Source organism: Sipha flava, unplaced genomic scaffold (genome assembly GCF_003268045.1).
Source record: "Sipha flava isolate LNK unplaced genomic scaffold, YSA_version1 553_pilon_pilon, whole genome shotgun sequence".
NCBI classification, from domain to species: domain Eukaryota; kingdom Metazoa; phylum Arthropoda; class Insecta; order Hemiptera; family Aphididae; genus Sipha; species Sipha flava.
The window spans coordinates 46,117-55,417 of NW_020273536.1; the positions used below are offsets into that span (position 1 = coordinate 46,117).

At 28.1% G+C, this 9,301-nt stretch overlaps 1 pseudogene; it reads right to left on the reverse strand.

Moving 5' to 3' along the window:
• Positions 1 to 5,916: 5,916 nt before the first annotated feature.
• LOC112691070 lies at positions 5,917 to 9,024 on the reverse strand (annotated as a pseudogene).
• Positions 9,025 to 9,301: the final 277 nt, after the last annotated feature.

Genomic DNA, 9,301 nt, shown 5'->3' on the forward strand with positions numbered 1-9,301 from the left:
ATTTTAATTTAAAAAATGTATTTTTTATTGTATTCTAAAAAAATATAAATTAAATAGACTAAATATCATTATTTTCTATTTTTGTCCGGCTAAAAGTTTGATTCCTCCCATTGTGCAGCTGTCGACCATATTTTCCTGGGACGGATCGTCATCGTCATCGTGGTGTAGCTGTTTGGTGTTGCACCAATGTTCGCAAATGTCAGGTTGACCATCCTGTGGCTGGTGATATCTTTTGTTTTTTGTATTTTATTTATTACTAGCTGACCCGGCAATGCTTCGCTATTGCAAGATTTCTCAAATATTGATTTGCTATTATTTTTTGGATGTTAAATAATTATTTTTATTTTAGACCACTTTTAGTCACGTCTCAGTGGTAATGTAGAAATATAAATTTAGCGTTGCCACCGAGGATTTTTTATAATGTTGAAAAAAAATTATATCGCTTGTGTCAATAGAAAAAATTGATGTTTATTGCAAATTTTTTATATTTAATAGATTTAATGTACGATGCGCTAAAATTAGAGTTCGTGTGTGTACATTTTGTAGGTATAACTATGGATGGAACAAAAGATATGAATTATGCCAGTATTTTGATAATTTAAAGACTTAAAAAATTTCTTTGTAAACGACGTTATCATCTTTTTCTGGATCGAGGGCAAAAATATACAAATCAAATTTGGATGTCACACGTGACAGGGCGACGTATAGTTGACCGTGAGAAAAACATTGAACGCTTAGGTCAATTTCAACAACACTAAGTGTTTGTCCTTGTGCTTTATTTAAAGTCATTGCAAATGCTAATTTAACGGGAAATTGAATATGTTTAAACTTAAAAGGTAAATCTGAGGGTATAATTGGTATTCTTGGTATTAAAACAGTTTTTCCATTACCACAGCCCGTTAAGGTTATGCACTCGAGCAACTTCTCAATTTTTTGATTTGACTCAAATTTTTCATTAAAATAATAGGTGCCCCTATTTTTAAAATCAGTGTAAGTGGTGGGATTTCAGAAGGCATTAAAGAATTAAGAAATTCAGTTTGGAAATAGACTGCATCCTCTTTTTCTAAAATTACATCAACTGAATAGTACATTTGTGATTGTGCGTCAAATATAGATAGAATTTAATTTGTAATTTAATCAATCATTTAAATCAAATCATTTAATTTGTCGACTTGCTGTTGGTGACAAAATAGCCCTTTCTTGAAACCATTTCAATGATTTAGATGATATATTTTGAATGTTCGGGTACACGTTTTGAATCAATTTTGTTATAGTGGGTACTGAATTACAGAAACTTTTTAATATTTATTTTATCATTCGTTGCTTGAAATTCTCCTTTGCCTATTAAAAGTAAATCTTTGACAAAATTTATATTATCTTGATTTGTACATAGCACTCTTATATTAGTTTTAAGTTCTAATATTTTTATATAAGGCCATAAGTAGGATCTTTTCAAAGACGCGTTGACTTCATCAGCTCTTGTCCCTCTTGCAATCACAGGCAAAATCTGACGGAAGTCTTCAGATAATAACACTGTGCAGCCATCCATAGGACTATTATTATGCGCAAGTCTCGCATCGTTCTATCTAAAACTTCAATTTAAATTTTTTGAGACATTGACGCTTCGTCCTAAATAATTAGACTACAGTCCTGCATTAATTTACCAGTACCACTTTGTTTTGAAACGTTACAGACACTCAAAGCATCGTCACTTCACAGCATATTTATACTCAGAAGATCATGTTTAACTCCGTTAGTTTAAAAATTTTAACTCACTTAAAAATTGAACAATCGTAAAAAGCCCACTTACAAACACAGATAATATGTTTTTACTATCAGGATTCATAATAGGTCCATTCACATTACAACTGACAGAGTTAAACGTTATTTGCTGAGCTTAAATTTTCTACGTTTGAACTTAATATAGACAACAAACATCATCTGTGTGGCGTCCTCTTAAAGTCATTTTTAAATGTAATAAATATAATTCATGTGAAATGTACATAGAAAATTTAAAATTAAATGTTATTTTAGATTGTTTGTAAATTGTTTTTGAAATGTTTTCTAAAAATTATAACCAAAATATTGTAAATTTAACAAATTCAAAATATACAAAGAATATTTGCAAAATAATATTATACTATGTTAGAAAATATATATTATTATAATATTCTTATTGATTTCAATTTGAATGTTATAAAATAAACTTAAATAGCACATTTAAGAAATATTTTAGATTAATATTACTTTTTTTAACAACCAATAATGTTATTATAATATTTTTAATTTAACCAAGTACTTAAGTTACAATAATATTGATATTATGAAATTGTTGTCTGGGATATTATATTAGTTTAACCTAACCTAACCTGATAAAATGTCAGTTTACACTAATATAATAGCTAACAACACCAAATTTTACTGTTTATAGAATGGAAACAACGCATGTGGCTGTGTTCTTTAAGTAAATACATAGCTTTCTATATGTATATATATACGAGTATAGTCATATTTGTTTTTGATGTTTACTGTCTTAACATCTCTGACTAAGAAAATCTGACAATTCCGTTGTAAATTAAATCAACTATTTTAATATCTGTTGTGTTTAATTGTCATTTATGTCATCATTTTCGTGCGATGTATAGCGGTGCGTTGCGTATCCCCGGCCGTCGTCGGCGGCGGTAATAAGCCTCCGTGCGCGACCGGTCGGGTTACGTAATCGTATTGTTATCGTCGTACGAAAATGCCCGTTATTTCCACGTTTTCATATTGTCGGTTATGTTTTTGTAAAAGTAAAAGTCATGTTCTCAGTGCCAAAGTTTCGTAAGTTCTCGTGTATTTTTGGTTTAGTGTGGTGGCACTGAGACATTTATCTTCGTTGTGGTGTCCGGCGGCCAAAGCCTTCGTGGTAAATGTCGTCGGTACCAATTCGCGGTCTTCCTTTTTGCGTCGTGGTGTACACATCACCTGAAGTGTCTTCGTGTTTCGTGTATCGGTCTGCAGCCATTTTGTTCAAACCACGTTTTTCAGTGTTTTCTTGTGTTTCGTGTCGGCTCTCTGGTAAGTGGCGTTCTGCGCAATTGTCATTGCCTATCATTTATAGTACCGTGTTCTAGGGTGGTCACTTGCCAACTGCCAGTTGTGATTAACGTGGTTTTCATTCGTATTGTCTTCGTCTGCGCTGTAGACCTATCTTCGTGGTGACTGTGCTTGGGTCGTCGCACGTACCAATTCTATGACTAATTTTATTCACATATACACTGCGGTGTGCCGTCTAAGGCATTTGTCTAGTCACAGGGTTGGTGCGGTCGCGTGGATGCAATCAGCCATTCAACATAGTCACATGTTAATGTGAGTATTGGTCGACCATATTTGTTCATTTGTGTTTTAAAGGCCGACGGGCCTAGCCGTCGTAGGCACGCCATTTATATTATTGTATTTATTTATTATTTTCCGTGCGCCATGTGGGCCACATATTGTATTTAAATTATTTGTATTTGCGTGCCGTGTGGCCGTAGATTTTTTATTATATTTATTTTGATAGTGTTTATTTATATATTTATTGTTGTGCCGCTGTAGGGCCAACACTTATTATTATTATAATTTTTTTTATTATTTGGTGTGTGCCGTGTGGGCCACACATTATTTATATTAGTTAGTTTGTTTTTAATTATAATTCCATATACCACATATTTGGTCTTTATTATTTAATTGTTTTTTTTTGATAGTGTTATAGGTCGGTAGTGCTGCACGTTTGGTGGCCTACTGCCCTGTCGTGAAGGCACCCTTATGTATTTTTATATAAGCGCTGAGCGCGACAATATCCAGAAGTTTGAGTATTCCGAATTACTATAGTTAACAGAGTAGATAACCAAACATGCTTTGAGACAAACATGATTTTTACGATACTCCATTGTATTTTATGTTCTAATGTTATTAAGGATCAACCATTTGTATTGTATCTATTAAACACGCAGATTTCATGTTTCAATATTTAGCCTTATATAAATAGTACATTTATTTATTTATTATTTTTTTTTATTTTAAATAACAATAAGTATAATAAAATCAGTAAAGTATACAAGTATTTAACTATTTTTTATACTTTAACCTTAAATTAAGTCATTTAGTATACTCAGTTATGTAAATCATATTTTCCAATAACTTTAAACAATAGCTTATACTCAATTCTGAATTTTTTAAATAATTATTGCATTAAATTTCAATTTCAACTATATATATGTTTTCTTTTTAATTTAACGTCTTCTGGTTTAAAAAAAAATTTTAAAATACTTCTCATTTATTTTTTATTTTTTTTTTTAACTTAATATAACAATTATAATTATTATATTATTATTATAATTATTTTATTTAGTTAAGAAATAATTATTTTATTTTCACTCACATCCATTTGGTCGTCGATGCCTAAAGACAAGAACCTCTATTAATATACACGCACGTAGAAGATTAAGTATGAGTGGGTTTGCACTCAAGTTATTGGTATGTTCTTCAAAATACGTGAAAAATGTTTGACGATGTTAGATTCAGTGGAGATATTAGGCAGCTATAGCTTAGGCTTGTAGGAAGTGTTAAGATATGGAGTGCTATGATATAGTGAGTGTATGTGAAGAAAGTACTAATGGCATGAAAGGGAAGGTGTAAGGATTATATAGTTATAAACATCAGTATCATATATACACAAATAGAAGTTACATAAAAAAGCCCTATTGATCATAAATTTAGGGGTGAAGTGAAATATTGGACTAAAGAAAGAGCAAACTTTGACAGAATATAGATATTACTCACTGTGTAATACTATGTACCATAAACATACGAGGTATGTTTCAGTGTAACACGGAACATCACAATTCATGTTGATTTTATGTTTATACGATGTCTATGATACTGCTAATGTCCGGTATTTGTAACCTAACCCGGTACGTTGTATATCTGTTATTTTGTGACATCGCTGAGACCTCAATAAAATGTTTATTCAATACCTAATCGGAACGTTTAAATAACATAAATCAAATGTTTCCTAAATGTTACTTAGACATCATATTTATTACAGAAAATACAGATGGTAATAAAACAAAAAAAAATAAAAATAAAAAAAATATTGATGTATGTACAAGTAGGTCTCGTAAGTGTCGTAGATATGGATCCGAACCATACCCTACCTAACCTAACAGATTTTGGGGAACTACGCCTAAACAGAGTACACTATCATTTCCTATGAAAAATGATATTAAAACGAATACATATTAAAGTTTTGAAATCATTTTTTCCAAAATGTATAAACAATGATTACACTATGACAGTATAACATATTATATATAATTAACATACTTCGAACACGCTATTCCTCACTCCCTTCAATTATTAATCATTTGTCTAATTTAAAAAATGAAAATTGAGTACCTATTAGATAAATTGTATTGACTTGCGTTCTTAAAAATTCTGTGGATAGTCTCCTCGAAGAACGGATGATGGTGATGAGAGTACTTGGCACCTCGGAAAGGATACTCTTGGTTAATGTATTACATTTTAAAGGAACGATAAATCATATCTACAATAAAACGATTATAAACGCAGCTTCAGTGTAATAAATGTTAAAAAACAATAAATGTTTGAAAAACAAAATCCAAAAAATGTTTACACTCAAAATTTTTTTTTCCATAATATTCGCACCATTTTCCTCTACTATGCACCAAGTTTCATAAAAATTGGCCCAACCATTAATTAGTATTATTATTACGAGGATTATGTAATACATGTGCAAACAAGTAATAAGTGCAATTTTTGAAAATAAAGTTAAAAAAATCTTATAAAATTAATTCGTTTTATTTATTTTGTAGACATTACATTTAGTGTTTACAGTAAAATACTTATAGTACTAATATTAGGTTAGGTATTTCATATGGAGTTATTATTCTGATTTTTGATTCTACTATATCTGGTGTTAGCGTGTCTTAACCATTCTGATACTATCTTTTCGAATTCTGAATCATTTATGCTTTTATTATTTTTACAAGTTTCTTGTACAAACTCTAAAATAATAAAACAATTTTACACAAAAAAATATTATTCAGTGTAAATTAAAAAAATAGGTAAGCCAAAATATCATAGAAATATAAATTAATGAACAAAACTTAGTTATGAAATATGGATTAAAAGAGAAAAATGTACATTTGTTGACATTTTATGCGGCTACCTATGCATTAAGTACTTGTAACATAAACAATGTTTATAATTCAATTTTAAATAGTATATGGTATTTTAAATTACTTTTAACTGTCATAATAAGTTTAGTTTCCAATTTTTGTTACAATATTTTTGCCTCGTTCAGTCCATGTACATTGAATTCCATATTTATCAGTAAATAACTTAGTCATGACTCTATGAACATGATTTTTAGGAGTATTTCCATCAATAATTTTGATATAATATTCCTACAATTGTAATTATATTGTAACAAATTTAAGTTATTCTAATTATAATATAAATATATAGGTTCCTACCAGTTTAGATTCTAAGCCGAATTCATTTAAAATGCTATTTTCAATTGATACAAATGAGTCAGCATCATTTATAGGGAATTTGGTCAGGAAAATGTTATCAAGTTATATTAATTGTAAATCATTGTTTATAGAATTGTTTTCAAGTTTAAATAATATACGGTTTAATAGTAATTTTATGCCTATTTGTTCTTGCAGGATGCTGTTTAATTTTTCTTCGACATAAGAAAAATTCCTATCATCTGCTATAAACATAGTTTTATGGAATAAATAAAATTAATAAAATTTTTAATATTGAAAATTTACACATAACTAATTAAATTTACCGTTAATATGTATAGATGAGTCATATTCATTAGACCAGCGTTTCCCAAACCATAGGTTGCGAAATTTTTTTCATGGGTCGACATTCGCGGTCCACAATTACGGTTTTTTTAGCCGTAAATTGATACCTCTATAATATAAAGTCTATATTATTTAATAATGTAAAGTCTATTTTGATTTTTTTTTTTTTTTTAATAAGGGTCGCGTACTCAAAAAATGATAAGTTTATGAGTCGCCATAGCAAAAAGTTTGGGAAACATTGCATTAAACATATGAGGAAAACAATAATTTGAATAAGTTAATTCCTATTTAAAAAAACATATTTATAATTCATTCATTTTCATGTTCTTAACAGTGTTTTTAATTTTATATTTTTTAAATTGACATACAATGGTTTCATAAAACGCACATTAATTCATTTTAATCATTAAATTTATAAATTATAAGTAATCTAGGTTATAAAATGGGTTAATTATAATATATATAACTAGAATCAAGAATGATATGCATTTGATATTTCTTTTTATTTACTTAAAAAATAGCTATATAAGACACAAATTTGAATCTGAGTTTAATGTGTCTTTATCCAAAATTTGATTTTGTATATTTTGAATATTTTTAATTAAAATAATACATATTTTAGTTATTTTCAAAAATATAATGCATATATTGAAGAAATATTAGTATTTAGTTAATATTATTTCCTAACTAAAGATATATTAACATAAAACATACTTCAAGTATGTTGACTTGAAGTGTCGACTTGTTGACCTTTCTGTTAATTCGCTAGACACAATTTATAATTGTTTATCAACATAACAAGATATCTTCGGATAACTCGTAAATAATCTATTTATTACATATTTAATAAATTGATTTTTGTTTATAATTTTTTTTAGATGAATTATTTTTAAACTTTAAATTTAAACTCATCAATAACAAAATGTACCAGTCAATAATAATTCAATTATTGCTACTCTTTTTAATAATTTTCAATTATATTACTATAGATTATTGAATCACTTGCTTATTTATAATTTAAATTTTTATATATTTTAATATTTACATTTATTATTATGTATTTTAATTTTTTATATATTTTTTGTGCATAAATACATATATATAATTCTCGGCCTTATATATAACCCATCATAAATATGATATAATTAATTTAATGTAAATTACCTCAAATCGATTGTTTTGGAGACACTCATTACTTTCATTTGGCATAATTTCAGTGTAGTGCATATCTTTGTCACTTATTTCTGCATAGAAATTATGAATGACAATTAAAGTAAAAGAGCCAACATTTACTTGTTCTAGAACCGGTAGAACATTCACAACTTTTTTAGCCTGAGTAAGTGGCATTATTTTAACTTTTAATCTATGGGTACAAAGTAATAATAAAATTGAAATCACCAAATATGTACCATACAGTATTTGATATGTACAAATCAATTAATAAATATTTAATAATAATAAAGCTTTACTCCTTAAAATTAAAAATTATTACCAGTATCATCAGGACTGATAATCAGAGGTCTTTTGTTAGATAAAAATTTTGTTCCATTAGAGGACGTTTTAATATTTCCCCCATCAGTATCAGTCGAGGAATACTTTTCTTTAATTTTTTTATGCCAAGTTTTATTGAAATCATCTATAAAAATAAAAATAATCAATGCATTTACCCTATCATATAATACCTATCTAATACTTATCTAAATATGATACCTATGGACAATATGGTAAAACTTGACATATACTTAAATCTCTGTAGGTATGTTACTTACCATATATTTTATTAACACCAACAATTTTTATCCGAAAAGTGTCCCATAATGGTCTTGGGTCCTCACCTTTTCTTAAATGATCACTATTTACTTTAAGGGGAGGCCATTTGCAAAATAGGGAATCACTATCATTGATTATCCAATTAGTAGGAATGACACTATATTAATTAATTTCTGGGAACCGTACAATATACCATGATATCTGAAGTAAAATATTAAATTTCATTTTAATAATAATATAAAATATAAGATATTATTTTGTTTAAATACGTTTAAATACGTTTAAACGTACAATTTGAATTATTTTATTTTTAACTGGGTACCTAGTCATAACTTACTTTAGTTCGACTTTCTTTATTTTCCGGCTTTCTGGCAGGACTTTTTTTATTCATGACAATGATATTCACTTGAGTTTAATATAATTATAATTTAATTGAAACTATAAAGTATAACGCAACGCTGAACGCGGTTAGCAAAGGCATAGTAATGAATATCACACACATTATAGTTTTGAACGTTATAGATATACGTCGATCTGGACGTCACGTGAGTTGCGGCAATTCGGTATTGTTGTTTTGTTGACGCGGATGGAAGATAATTATAGAATTATTGCTTATAGAATAGTACAATATTATTGTTATATCTATTATATATAATAATTATTATAAG